This window comes from Canis aureus, chromosome 22, assembly GCF_053574225.1.
Source record: "Canis aureus isolate CA01 chromosome 22, VMU_Caureus_v.1.0, whole genome shotgun sequence".
NCBI classification, from domain to species: Eukaryota; Metazoa; Chordata; class Mammalia; order Carnivora; family Canidae; genus Canis; species Canis aureus.
This window is the reverse complement of record NC_135632.1, coordinates 3,957,223-3,972,734: the sequence shown is the minus strand read 5'-3', so window position 1 is coordinate 3,972,734 and position 15,512 is coordinate 3,957,223. Positions and strand designations below refer to the sequence as shown.

The 15,512-nt window shown below is 35.3% G+C and overlaps 1 protein-coding gene and 1 long non-coding RNA gene across 5 annotated transcripts in view; one reads left to right on the top strand and one right to left on the bottom strand.

The window, feature by feature from the left end:
- Positions 1 to 11,191, bottom strand: part of LOC144293671 (uncharacterized) — an 88,148-nt gene extending 76,957 nt beyond the window's left edge. For both annotated transcript variants that reach the window (XR_013360889.1, XR_013360890.1), the window contains exon 1: positions 11,087 to 11,191. This is a non-coding gene — a long non-coding RNA (uncharacterized LOC144293671). The remainder of the gene's footprint in view (positions 1 to 11,086) is intronic.
- LOC144293670 (uncharacterized) overlaps positions 1 to 15,512 on the top strand; it is a 370,284-nt gene that overhangs the window by 165,240 nt on the left and 189,532 nt on the right. The window lies entirely within an intron of this gene.

The window sequence follows — 15,512 nt, the reverse complement described above, 5'->3', positions numbered from 1 at the left end:
ACAGCAGAAAAGATCCATGGTTTGCTTGCTGAATGATTCAAATATGTTCTTCTTTACTCTTGTGTTTTATGCAGAGAAGTGAACCACTCAATGTAACTTGGGGGGTTTTGCCTTATTGTTAAATGGGAAGCCCCCATCGGTTAGCCCATAAATGTCAAGGCAAGCATGTCAGATATCTGTGTGTGTATAAGAGGAGTCAGTCTCTATAAATTATACGACTCTGGGGCTTTTGTCAAAACAGAAGACTGAGATTTAACAGTAGGCACAGCTTTCAACATATTAGCATTTTATTGAGAGAGGAAGAATGAGATCTTCATGAGACACACCAATAATCCAATACTGCATTCAGACTGGTGAAAATATCCTATAGGGATACAGACAAGCAGCCAATATACAACATAAGAATGGGGAACCAATCTGAATAACTGAAGGTAGCTAGCGGAAGAACGCAGAAATGCCATTTCAGCAGGACGACACTGATAAGATAGAAGAGATCTTGCTGCTACATAAGATAGATACGGCCAAAACTAGATTAGAGATAAATATCTTCTTCATCTTTTTCTTTATATTCTTTTTCAATGTAAATAAAAATCCTGGTAGCTTTCTTTACCCCAGAGTTCTGTTGTGACAAGCTTTGTTATAGCTTGTTAAGTAACTCCAGGGCAAAGGGCAAAGGGAGCATTCATTAGTGATGAAAAAAAAATCTATATATCTAAGAGAAAACGTGTGATAAATTGAAAGCCAAGTGATTAAAATATATACATCCTACATATAATACATCATAATCTATAAGTTATGTCATAACTATAACAGCTCTTTTAGTCACTTGGGACAATTATAGAAGTAATCTGATACTTATACTTCTGGGTTTTTTGAAGTTCATAAATTATAGATAACATAGATAACTTGTCTGGTTAAAATTATTGAGTACCCTTAATAACATATCAATAGTAGTTGTTACCAGTTAAGCCTTTTATGGTTCAAGAGATGAGAAATTTTATAGCACAGACTAAATTAGTAAAGAATTATAGATCTTATGAAATACATAAAAATTGTAAACAAACAACAAAGAATATAGCTGTGGTTATGTGTAGGATGTACATTTGGCATCCATGACCATACAGAAAATAGTTAGAGGTGAAGAGGAAACTAAAAGAAAATCTCTTCAGGGACCTAATAGAAAATTCAGAAGTCAAAACATTAACAGCTAACATAGTGATCCCAGATAAAAGCACTGATCTTATTTGTACATGATTGTATATCTTTTCTCAATCAGCAGGAAAATTAAAAGTACTAAATGCAAAGCAAAGATGTCTATTGAGGAGGCTTTAAATTTTAGTAGGAAAATAGGGAACAAGGCATGGTTGGGAGTGGGGGTTGGAGAAGAATAATTCACACAAATCTAGTTTGTAAGAATTCTTGACATTTAAAGGAGTTAAGCATAATGTTCATCTCCTGAATACCAGATAAGGGATCTGAAATAGTATTTTATGAGACCCAGGTTTAAGCCCTGGCTTGCTGACTTACTGGCAGTGTGATTTTATGGGAAATGAGAGATTTAAGCATCCTGCTTTCCTAGCCATAAAATGATGGAACCACAGCTATATTTCATTGATTACAAGGAGCATGTTTGTTTATGTTTTACCATCCCTGAAATAGAGAATGTGTGTCACAATTGATGACATCTTGTCATTGGAGCGAGCCAGGTGGGTTTTGTGACATAGTTAACTGTCCGCCTATGCACAAACTAGGCTCCCGCTGTCATGGTTAGACCACTGCAAGCCATTGGTGATTCAGTGAACAATTTAAGGATCAAATAAGGAAGAGACATGTATCCTGGTTGTTGTCCAAAACCTTTTATTGACATCTTCTCAGAAGATCAAAAAATGCCCCAGCATCAAAACTTGCAAAATGGGTGTCAGTGTCTAGGAAGAATTTTTTTTTAAGATTCTATTTATTGATTGAGAGACACAGACAGAGAGGCAGAGACAAAGGCAGAAGGAGAAGCAGGTTGCCTGTGGGGAACCTGATGTGGGACTTGATCCCAGGACTCCAGGATCATGCGCTGAGTCGAAGGCAGCCGCTCAACCACTGAGCCACCCACGTGCCCTTAAGAAGAAAATTCTTAAGGCAGAAGAAAGGCACTCCTTTGTCTGCATCACCCATGCTCATGGTGGCACAGAGGATGTACTGGATAGCAGAATAGGGGCATCTATCATTCTGAGTTGAAAAGTGATTCAGAAGAGTCAAGTCAATCATGAAGATAATTGAAAGAATACTGTAGACTAATCACTTTTTATCCTTTTTGAGTATGCTCCAGAGTATTTATATGATAAAAATTTATACCTAAATAAATCTAAAGAAAACTTTGAATAAAAATTGTAAGAGATAAATTCATTGTTAGTTTAATTGGGAGCTTTTTCTTTCTTAGGGCTACATGAAATAATGATGTCTCAATCAGTGCCATCTTATACTTCAGAAGTATGGTATTTGAGGCAGTTGAAGAGATTAGAAGAAAAGTGAAAGTGGTTTGTAGGACTAGAAAACAATGAAAATATTCTGGGCAATTGCAGTGAAAAGAAAAACTTGGCTGGGTAAAAGATATAAAAAATGGGCTCTAAGTGGGGCGCTGAGGTGGCTCAGTTGGTTGGGCATTCCACTCTTGCTTTTGGGTCAGGTTGTGATCTCAGGGCCATGGGATCCAGCTTCTCATCAGATTCCACACTCAGCTCAGAGTCTGCTTGAGATTCTCTCTCCCTCTCCCTCTGCCCCTTACCCACTCCCTCAAATAAATAAATAAATAAATCTTTTTTAAAAAATGGTCTTTAAATTTAGATACATCTGTACTGAAACACCCAAAATTCGATCCTGGCCCTTATTTACATTGTCAGGTACCTTACCAACTGCTGCTGACATACAAAAAGAAACAAAATTTATGTGCCTCTACAGAATTGATATTTATTTTCATGACTTCCATATGAAAAGAAGTGCAAATCACTGTTTGTGTTTTACCTTAAGTGAATATACATCTGAATATTAATATTCACTTAGTTTACAAGTGCCATTGGGTTCAACCCAAAAATATAAAAATCAATTTACTTTTGTTAAAAGTAAATATCATTTGTAAACACAGAATTTAGGGATCCCTGGGTGGCACAGCGGTTTAGCGCCTGCCTTCTGCCCAGGGTGTGATCCTGGAGTCCCGGGATCGAGTCCCACATTGGGCTCCCTGAATGGAGCCTGATTCTCCCTCTGCCTGTGTCTCTGCCTCTCTCTCTATCTCTGTGTCTCTCGTGGATACATAATAAAATCTTAAAAAAAAAAACCCACAGAATTTAGTAAATCACAGAGTGTTTATATTTTGTTCATAGCATATACAAAGACCCTTAGTTTCTAGCTTAATTTTCTTGGTGAACTTTAGGCTACATTTATAAACATATACTTATGTAATTATATATAAATAGACACTATTTTGCAGTCTGTTTTTTGAACATAATATATCTTGGCTATTGTACCATGTTAGTATGAGTTCAGTTATCTATCCCTTTTTAATGACTGCTTTGTAAGTATATCTTTTCCAGTTCTTCATTCATATTCATTTGTTAATTTATTCAATATCTATTTGTTGAGCACTTATGTGCAAGCAACGTTTTACATGTTGAGTACATTACAGTGAAAAATAAAGATCACTATCATTTTAATTAATTAAAAAAAGACTTTATTTATTTGTTCATGAGAGACATGAATAGATGTCCTTCTTTATAACTTTAGGGAGACTTCTCTATTTGTTAATTTCTTAAGTGCTTTTTCTAGAATAAACATGACATAATAGACTATGGTCTAACTAGTGCAGCTGCAGTGTAGTGTAGAGCAACGTGTTCTTTGTTCACAAATAATTTTCCAATGAAATTAATTACATTTCAGTAATTAGATTAAATTCAAATATAGTAGCAAGATTGGCTTGCTACATGAAAAAATGTTGATTATACTTCATACTGTTCAAGAGTTTGCCTAGGAAAAGAGTTCAAGACCAGAAGTTAATAATACTAATACTAATACCAGAGAGGCAGTTATACTATAGAACTTTTTTGGAATACTTTTTAACAAACCAGTTTGTAACAGAAGTCACCTCTAAATCTTCAAGTACATACATAAAGACCAGGACTATTCCTGGAGGAGACTTGTCAATTCAATGACTTCTTACTTCATGGTTGACCTGTTTCCTATCTATGTTCTATGTCCCATTTATATAACATCATGTTGTTTGAGGTTGTATCCTTTGCGTTTGAATAATTCACACAGGAAGAATAGTACCTCATGAGTTTACCTATTAAAATTTAAAGTGACAATGATTGAGAAATTATGAATGTGAACTGTGTCTTCAATGACCTGGATATGAATGGTTATCAATAAATAAATGATGAATAGTTGTAGTATGAATAAAATTTGCCACTCCATATTCCCACTAGGGCTACAGCTACATATGGAATTGGCCAATTTTCTTACCTTTTTTAATCTCCTGTTATAATATCAAAAATAAAGTCATTAGTTTAGAGTGAGTTAAAATCAGAGGGTTACTGGATAAGAATATGATTGCCGACTGCCTTCTCTGAAAAGGAAAATAGAGGGCAGTTAACTTAGGCAATAGATTTTTCATAATAAGAAACTTTCCTGAGAAACAAATGAAAACTCTCACACATCCATACAGATTCATGAAATGCTTATGGGATCTGTTCGTGTTTCTATAGAACTGTGGTATAATAGAGTAGTCAGTACTTAGTATTCCATCAAGAGGCTGTTTTTCATCTCTTGAGCCAGTAACTTCTTCAAATTTCTTATGAAGCAAGCAATTTTTTTCCTCTGTAAAACTGAATAGGCAGCGGGTTTCTTCAACTATGCAGTTTTATAAATGTCAGTAACACACATTTTGTATTTTAGGTGCCAAAATAAGTTAAGTTGTCCTGAAATCATTTAAGCTTATTTTACAGAGAATAAAATTGCAGATTCTCTTTGTAATAGATTGATAAGAATATATTGCTATTTTTTATATTTTATTTTTATTTTATTTTCTTTTTTATTTATTTATTTTATTTATTTATGATAGTCACAGAGAGAGAGAGAGAGGCAGAGAGACAGGCAGAGGGAGAAACAGGCTCCATGCACCGGGAGCCCGATGTGGGATTCGATCCCGGGTCTCCAGGATCGCGCCCTGGGCCAAAGGCAGGCGCTAAACCGCTGCGCCACCCAGGGATCCCTATTTTTTATATTTTAAACCTATTTAAAAATATGACGTTAGTATGATCATTTTATTTATCCTTTTTAATTTTTATTTTTTTAGGTTCTATGCCCAATGTGGGGCTTGAACTCATGACCCTAAGATCAAGAGTTGCATACTCTACCCCTAGGATGATGTCATAATGTTTAATGTTTATTTCCCTTTCTTTATTACTGTAAAGTCATACTGTCCAATTATTTATTTTTGTATATTTAGATTTAAGCTGTTAATTTTTGCAATGACTTGCCTTCTTTGTAAAGATAATCATTTTCATTCACTCATTCATTCACTTAACAATGAGTTATTGAACACTTATGTCCCTAGAGCAGTGTTAGGCACCATAAATGCAATACAACTCTCCAGTTCAGGAGAAATAAAAGAGAAAAGAAAAATATGCATGATTGTAGGATGTATTGGTAACAGATGGAGTGGTTAAGATCTGGAAATGGAGAGCTTAATAGATTAAGAGGAGTAGATCATGAAGGTGACAACTAAGACTTTGTGCTCAATCTTAAGGGCAGTGGGAAACTCTTAAGGCTTAACCAGAGGATTAACATTAATACATTAGTATTGTAGAAAGATCACTTTTGGCTGCCGTGCAGAGAGTAGATTGCAGAGAAACTGCAAGTATAGCAACTGGTTAGGAAGCTATTATGATAACTCAAGCAAAGATGATGGTGTCCATAGTAAGTAGAGGCAGTTTATAGACAAGACTACTCACCAGAACGTATAGTATTTGAGGGGAAGAGAACCTGAAATTCTTTGGAAAATAGCATTTAAGAGATAAGTTGAAGAAAGAGAATCCACAATGAAGTGGTGGGAGTATAACCAGGAGATATTTTGGAAGGGGAGTCCAAAGCTAAATGTTACACTGCATTACTTATGTGCCTGAGGAGGAAAGTGTTTTGATACTTGTATTAGGTTACAATAAAGTAGTGGTTTTCTTTTTAAAACAAAGCAAAGACATAGCATTCCCTAAGTTATCACTATTGCTTGGTCAGTTGTCAATAGTTCAATAGTAATTCCGGGAAAGGGAATTGGAGCAAACATCCTTAAGGGGAGACTTTTTAAGAGATGTCTTGAAGTTTGTATGGGTAATGAGGCTAATCGATCAGCATCATCCTGTTATTTCAGGAATGTAGAGATGATAAATGTGAATATGTCTTAGTTCCAGAGACTCTGTAATTAATTACCACCTTACAATTATCTTCAGACACATATTAATAACATTTAAATTTAGTTTTAACAATCTATCATAGTCCTTTTAAGTAGGAGGCTTCTAAATCCCAGCAGTTGTTTTCATTAGCTGCCAAATAGAAATATGACCATGTGCTCTGTGCAAGTCAGAAAAGCTAGCAGCACTTTTGCTTTCCCAAATGTTCATTTAACTGCAGGGAAAAACAGCAATAATAAAATTTAAAAAGGACTACATTTCATTCAGATCTATATTTCACAGAGCATTTTAAATACGACTTTTACATTTTCCATTAGTAACATCTAATTGGTATGAACAGAGTATGATTTTACATTAAATATAAACAAAATTCTTATAACAGTCCTAGGAAGTCAGTATTTGTGGTGTCTCCAATTAACCAATAAAGGACCAGAGGCTCCAAGTGGTTCAGTTTACACATCTACAAGTGGAAGGAAGAACTGATATATTCAAACACAGGCTTCAGATGCTAAATTCTTTGTTCATTTGACTTGTTCAATGGCTTTAAAATGTACTTATTTGTCTTTTGAGTCCGGATCCCTCTCTATAAAGAAGCCTAATCTGTAAAAGCACCTGTTTCAATGCCAAGGGCCTTCTCAGGATTTTTATGGCCCCAGAAAGCTAATTTAAACATGCATCAGCCACAAGGCTGCCTCCTATTTAGATGAATTTGAGCTCCAGTGCAGAGAAAGATCAACAGAAAAAAAACAAAAACTAAAACTGAAACTAACTCAATATATTGATGAATTTTTTTAAAGAAAGGTTTATATTGGATACAGTTCATTATTGTCTGAAATTTTTTTTGAAAAATATATTTCTGCCATCACTTTTTAAAAATATATTAACTTTAAAATAATTTTAAAGCTCCTTTATTTCCTCACCCATGTTAACATGTCACATGACCATAGCACATTGATTGAAATCAGTAAATTAATATTGCTGATTACTATTAAGTAAACTTAAGGCTTCAGTTATGCACCAGTTTTACCCCAACATTCCATTTCTGTTTCATAATCCAGTCCTGCTTCCTACATTGCATTTAGTTGTTGGGTTTCCTCAGTTTCCTCCAATCTGTGGCAATTCCTGTGTTACCTTGTCTTTCATTATTTTGAGATTACAGAGGAGTACTGGTCAGTTATTTTGTAGGATATCCCTCAATGTGGGCTCGTGTAATGTTTATTCATAGTTAGATTGATGTATCCTTGGCAAGAATACCACCAAAGTGATGATGGTGCCCTTCTCGGTGAATCACATCACTATCTTAATGGCGATGTTGACTTTTTTCTTTTTAAGATTTTATTTGTTTATTCATGAGAGACACAGAGAGAAAGAGAGAGGTAGAGACACAGGCAGAGGGAGAAGCAGGCTCCATGCAGGGAGCCTGATGTGGGACTCAGTCCCGGGACTCCAGGATCACACCCTGGGCCCAAGGCAGGCGCTAAACCGCTGAGCCACCCAGAGATCCCTTGGTAATATTGACTTTGATCACTTAGTTGAGATGATGTCTGCCAGCTTCCTCCACTTTAAAGTTGCTGCTTTTCGCTGCTTTTTGATTTTTTAATAAATATCTTAGAGGGGAGAACACTGAGATCCTGTTTTCTTTTTTTTCTGAAATTTTTATCTACTAATTTTAGTATCCATTGGTAGATGTTGCTTGAAACAATTATTACTGTGGTGTTGGCTTCATGGTGACTTTTGTATTTCCCCCTTCCTTCCATAAATCAATTCGAATTCTGTATGGAAGAGGTGGCCCTATCTCAGATTTATTTTCTTACTCAATTATTTCTATTTACCGGTATGGACTCATGGATATTTATTTTATTCTATGAGTTATAATCCAATATCATCATTATTTTATTTCTCCTATCATTGCAGCTTTGGTCATTGGGAACTTCTTCAGGTTAGCTCCTGTGTCCTTTTGATGTGCCCTCACTGGAGCACATTTCTTTACTTCCTGGAACCACAAGATCCTCCAGGCTTATTTTGTGTTTTTTTCCTGCCTCACTTTTAAAGAGCCCTGATTTCTTTTTCAGAGAATGGTATTCAGAAATCAAGATCTGGATGATAGGTGTGTGTCCTTGCTCCTAGGCCCTCTCAGTAGACAAACTTGGTAATATATATATGTGTACCAACCTGTGCAACCTATTTCTTCTTTTCTGTATCTGTTAAATAAACACAAGTTCATACTGATACCTCAACCTAATTGGGCTTAATTGTCATATAAGCTGTTCTAACTGAAATCCTTGAAAAATGAAATTTTCAAGTTTTCCAGCTCTCATTACAGTAGACTCTAAATGAAGAATGTGTTATGCTTCCACATTTGCTAGAAACCAGTTGTTTCTACCTCCTGACCTATAAAAGTGGTATAATAATGCCTGTCCTATCTAGGTCACCAGGTGGTTTCAGGGATTAATAATTAATTGATTAATCAAAGTCTTGATTCTATCTCTCTCTGTCAGTGTCTCTCTGTTCTTCATAGCTAATCTTCTTCCCTGCCTCTAGTTCTTATTCCCCTGAAAGCTTACCTCCACCCTGCAGAGATCAAACAGAAATGAAATTTATTTTCCTGTTTAAACTTCCCATGACATTTTATCTGCTAAAAAAATCATATCTGAGGACATGACATGATAAACAAAACCCTCTATGGTCTGACTCTTTCCTACTCATGGGTCTCATCTTGCATTATTTTCTATTCTCATATTCTATGTGCTACTGTTACAAGATTTCTTGAAATTGTCTTCCTTTGTAAACAGAATCCTTTCTTCCAACACTTTATTTTTGCGATACTATTTGGCCAAATTTAAACTGGGATACCCTTAACAGCTTCTTCTAGCTAACACATACTTAAATTTCAAGGATCAGTTTGGTGTCATGTACCCACTTATTTTGTCATATGCTGGTAACTGGTACCTACCTGGTCAATTCAATAAAAATTTGATAACTTGATGAGTTGTTTCTACTTTTCTGATACCACTTCCTTGTTACTCCTGATGCCTGATACCTGAAGGCACTGTATTTTGCTTTCTGCCTCCATTAATAATCTAAAATTGCTCTGGGTAATGTAAACTGCCAAATTCATGGACAATTTTTAGTTCTTATCTAACTTAACACTTAAAGTATATGGGATGATAGAGGTAATTCATTGTGGTTGTCATGTAGAGGGTTCTAATAGCAATGCATGAGTGGAAGTGGCCTCGTTGGGAAGAGAGCAGTGCTGAGACAGAGCTGGAGCCGTATACTAGGGCCACCTCTTATAGAAATCAGTAGGCCATATTAAGGAGATCAAACTTATCCTAAAAGCAATTGAGAGTGTATAAACAGTCTAAATAGGAAAAGTCGTATTTTAAGAACATAATTCTGAATGAACTTGGCAAGACTGGATAGCATGTCAAAATGAAATAGGGCAATGCTGGAAGGAAGGGAAATTAGATTGTTGCATAATTCTAGAATAAGAACGTGATTTATGTAAACTAAGGTAGACAAGGTATAGAGAAATATGGGAATATTGTAAAGGTATAGTAGATAGAATTAACGTGATATGATGATGAAGTGGAAATAGAACATGAATGGGAAGAAGAAATAATAGATTTTTGGTTACTTTTTAAATGATAAAGGAATTCCTAAGATCAGGATGCAGGAGGATGAGTGGCTTTGGGAGAAGATGGTGAGTTTATTTGAAAAGGTTGAGCTTGAGACTCCTGTGGAACATCTAAATGGAGCTGTCCCTTAGCAGACTTTCTATGTGTCAAAAAAGCATTAAATACAAATGTGGGCAAAAGATGCAGGTTTTGAAATCAATAGCAGGTAAGTGAATCTATGATTGTAGATAAGACATCCCAGGATCTGCGGAGAACACCTTCTGTTGCATTCCCCTTCTCATCTTAGTGAACAGAACCACCACTTGCTACTTGGAAACCTCGGAGTCATGCTCAACTACATCCTCTCTTATCACCTGTCCAACCCACGTGTAAAAAACTTCCCTGCTTCAATCTACCTTGTTCTGACTATCTCTGCCTAAGCTCAGGCACTTGGAATTTCTTCCATGGACCAATTATTGTTCTTACTGGTCTTCAAGCTGTCAACTTAACTTCTCCCAAACCATCAGTCTTATGCATTTTATACCCCCAGAATCTACACATTATTTACAAAAATACTTATTGAGTGAATGTTTCTCTTTGAAATTCATAAAGTGCTAAAAAAATAGCCAATAAATTTTGACCAAGGTTGAAATCTCAATTCTCCTTAGAATTGTTCTATAGAAATGTATAGGTGAGACTAGATAAATATTATTTTTATATTTGAGATTTCAATTGAGATTTGAATTGAGATTTCAACTCTCCTTAGAACTGTTCTATAGAAATGTATAGGTGAGACTAGATAAAAATAATATTAATATTTATTCTCTTTATGGATACTTAATACCATCTATCATGGGGAGAAGGAAAACTCACAATAATCTTAAAGAAAAACATAACTATTATGTGGGGGTGTAATATGAAAGGTGGTCTAGATAAGAGAATACAAGCTGTTGTCTTAAGGCAAGAGGAAGAAAGGAAAAACATCAAAGAAGTCCTATCAGAGTAATTTGCATATCTTACCCCAGATTCCTGGCATGATCTGAGAGGTTCTAAGACAAGGAGTTGTGATGGCAAGCAGCCAGATTGTGTCCCCTTTAGCTAGTAGCATCCATTGCAGGCTGGTGGGGAGCTTCTGATGACAAACCACTTTGCCACAAGCCAACACCTGTGATGACACATACAATAGTCTTTTGATGACTACTAATGGCTGATGGTTTTAAGAGAATAGATTAAGGGATGCCTGGGTGGCTCAGCAGTTGAGCATCTGCCTTTGGCTCAGGGCGTGATCCTGGGGTCCTAGGATTGAGTCCCATATTGGGCTCTCAGCATGGAGCCTGCTTTTCCTCCCTCTTCCTGTGTCTCTGCATCTATCTGTGTCTCTCATGAATAAATAAATAAAATCTTTTTAAAAAGAGAGATAATAGATTAAACAATATATGTGACATTTTAGGTACTTAATATTAGGCATAAGCAAGGACAGAGAAGAGAAGATCAACTCTAAAATGGTATGCCTGGATCCTTTCAAGAGTTTGTTGAAAAGCAACATCAAGACAAAGGTAAGAGCAAGAAAAGTATCAAAACTGATCTTAATTTAAAAACAAATTGGTCATCGGTAACATTTCTTAACTAATTGAATAGATTTTTATTTTTTCTTGCTGTTTTACAAGCTCCTTTTCTTTGTGTAAAATGCCCGGAGATAATTTGATTTTTTATACTGAGAGTTTTGTTTTCACACCAACACAGAGAACTCTCCGAAAAGCAATAGAAGACAGATGTTTAATTCAGTCTCTAAATGTTTAAAAATATGGTGGGTTTTAGAATGCTTAGATTGGTAAACCAGCATAGTAGAGTAGTGAATTTAGGGTAAGGAAACATAGTGATTTCCATACAATTACTATTTGTTCATTCATTGATTAGCATATATTTATTCAGAAATAAATATGCATCAGATACTATTATTGATGGAAGCATACAGCAGTGAATAAAGTCAAGTCCCTGGCTCAATATGCTCACATTCCAGAAAGGGAGATTGACAATAAAGAAATAAGTAAATATATATATATTTATATTATACCGTCAGATAGTTACGGGTGTCATGATGAAAAATAAAGTGGGTTCTGAGATAAAAAGTAAAAGGGGAAGTATTTGAAATGGAGTTGACCTAATTCCCAATGGGACGTCTAAGACCATTTAAAAGTCTCAAGTATTTTAATCTACATATGTAAAAGGGGTATCATTTGGACAGTGGAGCTGTACATTGGAATCTATATAAAAATAGGACAACTAACATGCATTCTTTTTTATTCCAGTATAATTATGTACAGTGTTATATTAATTTAAGGTGTACAACATAGAGATTCAACAACTCTGTATGTTACCCAGTGCTCATCATGATAAATGTACTCTTAATCACCTGCACCTACTTCACCCATTCCCCCTTCACATCCCCTCTGGATAACTATCAGTTTGTTCTCTATCTTTAAGAGTCTGGGTTTTTTTTGTTTGTTTGTTTGTTTGTCTCTTTTTTTCCTCTGTTCATTTGTTTTGTTTCTTAAATTCCACATATGAGTGAGATCGAATGGCATTTGTCTTTCTTTGATTGTACTTACTTAACTTGGCATTATACCCTATACACCCAACCATCTTACAAATGACAAGATTTCATTTTTTGTGACTAAGTGATATTCCATTGTATATATATCACCTCTTTTGTATTGGTTATCTATCGATGGACACTTAAGCTGCTTCCATATCTTGGGTAATGTAAATAATGCTGCAATAAACACAGCATGTAAAAAATGCTGCACATATCTTTTTTTTTTTTTTTTTTTAATTTATTTATGATAGTCACAGAGAGAGAGAGAGAGAGGCAGAGACACAGGCAGAGGGAGAAGCAGGCTCCATGCACCGGGAGCCCGACGTGGGATTCGATCCCGGGTCTCCAGGATTGCGCCCTGGGCCAAAGGCAGGCGCCAAACCGCTGCGCCACCCAGGGATCCCCCGCTGCGCCACCCAGGGATCCCTGCACATATCTTTTTGAATAAGTGTTTTTGTATTCCTTGGGTAAATACCCAGTAGTAGAATGGACCATATGGTAATTCTATCTTTAATATTGTGATGAACCTTCATACTGTATTCCACAGTGGCTGCTGCATTCCCCACAATAGTGCAGGAGAGTTCCTTTTTCTCCACATCCTCACCAACACTTGCTGTTTCTTATGTTTCTGATTTTAGTCATTCTGACAGGTGTAAGGTGATGTCTCATTGTGGTTGTGATTTGCATTTCCCTGATGACGAGTTATGTTGAGCATCTTTTCATGTGTCTGTTGGCCATCTGGATGTCTTCAGTGAAAAAAATGACTATTCATATCTTCAGCCCATTTTAATTGAATTATTAGAGTTTTTTTGGTGTTTAGTTGTATAAATCCTCTATACATTTTGGATACTAACCCCTTATTCAGATATACCATTTGCAAATATTTTCTCCCATTCGGTAGGTTTTTCTTTTGTGTTGTTGATTGATTGTTTCCTTGGCTGTGCAGAAGATTTTAATCTTGATGTAGTCCCGATATTTTATTTTTGCTTTGGTTTCCCTTGCCCAGGAGATATATCTAGAAAAATGTTGCTACAGCTGATGTCAGAGAAATTGCTGCCTGTGCGCCTTTCTAGGATTTTTATGGTTTTTCATATATTATTATTTATGTTGAGGTATGTTCCCTCTAAACTTACTTTGAGGGTTTTTTAACATGAATGAATGTAAAATGCTTCTTTTTTTTTTTTGCATCTATTGAAATGATCATATTGTTTTCACCCTTCTTTTATTGATGTGAGGTATCACACTGGTTGTTTTGCAAATACTGGGCCACGCTTGCATCTGAGGAATGAAAACCATTTGATAGTGGTGAGTGATTTTTTAAATGTATTATTGGATCCGATTTGCTAATATTTTGTCAAGGATTTTTTTCATTCATGTTCATCAGAGATATTGGTCTGTAGTCCTCTTTTGTTGTAGCGTCTTTAACTGATTTTGGTATCAGGATAATAATGCTGACTTCATAGAATGTCTTTGGAGAAGAATAGGTATTAACTATTCCTTAAATATTTGGTAAAATTCTCTGATGAAGCCATCTGGTCCTAGACTTTTCTTTGTTGGGAGTTTTTTATTACTGATTCAATTTTATTGCTGGTAATCAGTCTGTTCAAAATTTCTATTTCTTCCTGATTCATTTTTGAGAGGTTTCTAGGAATGTTTCCAGGAATTTATCCATTTTTATGTCAATTTGTTGGCATATAGTTTTTCAAGTACTCTCTTATAATCCTTTGTATTTCTGTGGTGTCCATTGTTATTTCTTTTCTTTCATTTCTGATTTTGCTTATTGGAGTTCTCTCTCTCTCTCTCTCTCTCTCTCTCTCTCTCTCTTTCTCTCTCTCTTGTTTTGATGAGTTTGGCTAAAGGTTTATCTATTTTGTTGATCTTTTCAAAGAACCAGCTCCTGGTTTTATAGATCTGTTCTATTGGTTTTGCTTTGTTTTGTTTCTTTTTTTTTTTTTATTTCCACTCTAATCTTTAGTATTTTTTTTCTTTCTACTTGTCTTGGCTTTTCTTTGTTCTTCTTTTTCTATCTACTGTAGGTGTAAGGTTAGGTTGTTTACCTGAGATTTTGCTTGCTTCTTGAGGTAGGCCTTTATTGCTATAAGCTTCCCTCTTAGCACAGCATCTGCTGCATCCCAAAGATTTTTGACTGTTGTGTTTTCCTTTTCAATTGTCTCCATGTTATTTTTGATTTCCTCTTTGATTTCTTGGTTGACCCATTCATGCTAATAACATGTAACATGCTTTTTTAACCTCCACATATTTGTGTTCTTTCCAGATTTTTTCTTGTGATTATTTTCTAGTTTCATTTCATAACATTGTGTTTAGAAAAGATGCATGGTACCACTTCAATCTTTTTGGATTTGTTGAGACTTATTTTATGACCTAAAATGTGATCTCTTCTGGAGAATGTTCCATGTGCACTTGAAAATAATGTGTATTTGTCTGTTTTAGGATGGAATGTTCTAAATATATCTGTCAGATTCATCTGGTCCAATGTGTCATTCAAAACCACTGTTTCCTTGTTGATTTTCTGTTTGAATAATCTATACACTGTTGTAATTAGAGTGTTAAAGTCCTCTATAATTATTGTATTACTATTGATTTCTTTCTTTATGTTTGTGATTAGCTGCTTTATGTATTTGGGTGCTCCCATGTGGTGTGCATAAATATTTACAATTGTGATATTTTCTTGTTGGATTGTCCCCTTTATTATTATATAGTGTCCTACCTTGTCTTTTATTACAGTCTTTGTTTTAAAATCTTTTTTTTCTGGTATAAATATTGCTACTTCAGCTTTCTTTTGACAACCATTTGCATGATAAATGTTTCTCCATCCCCTCACTTTCAATC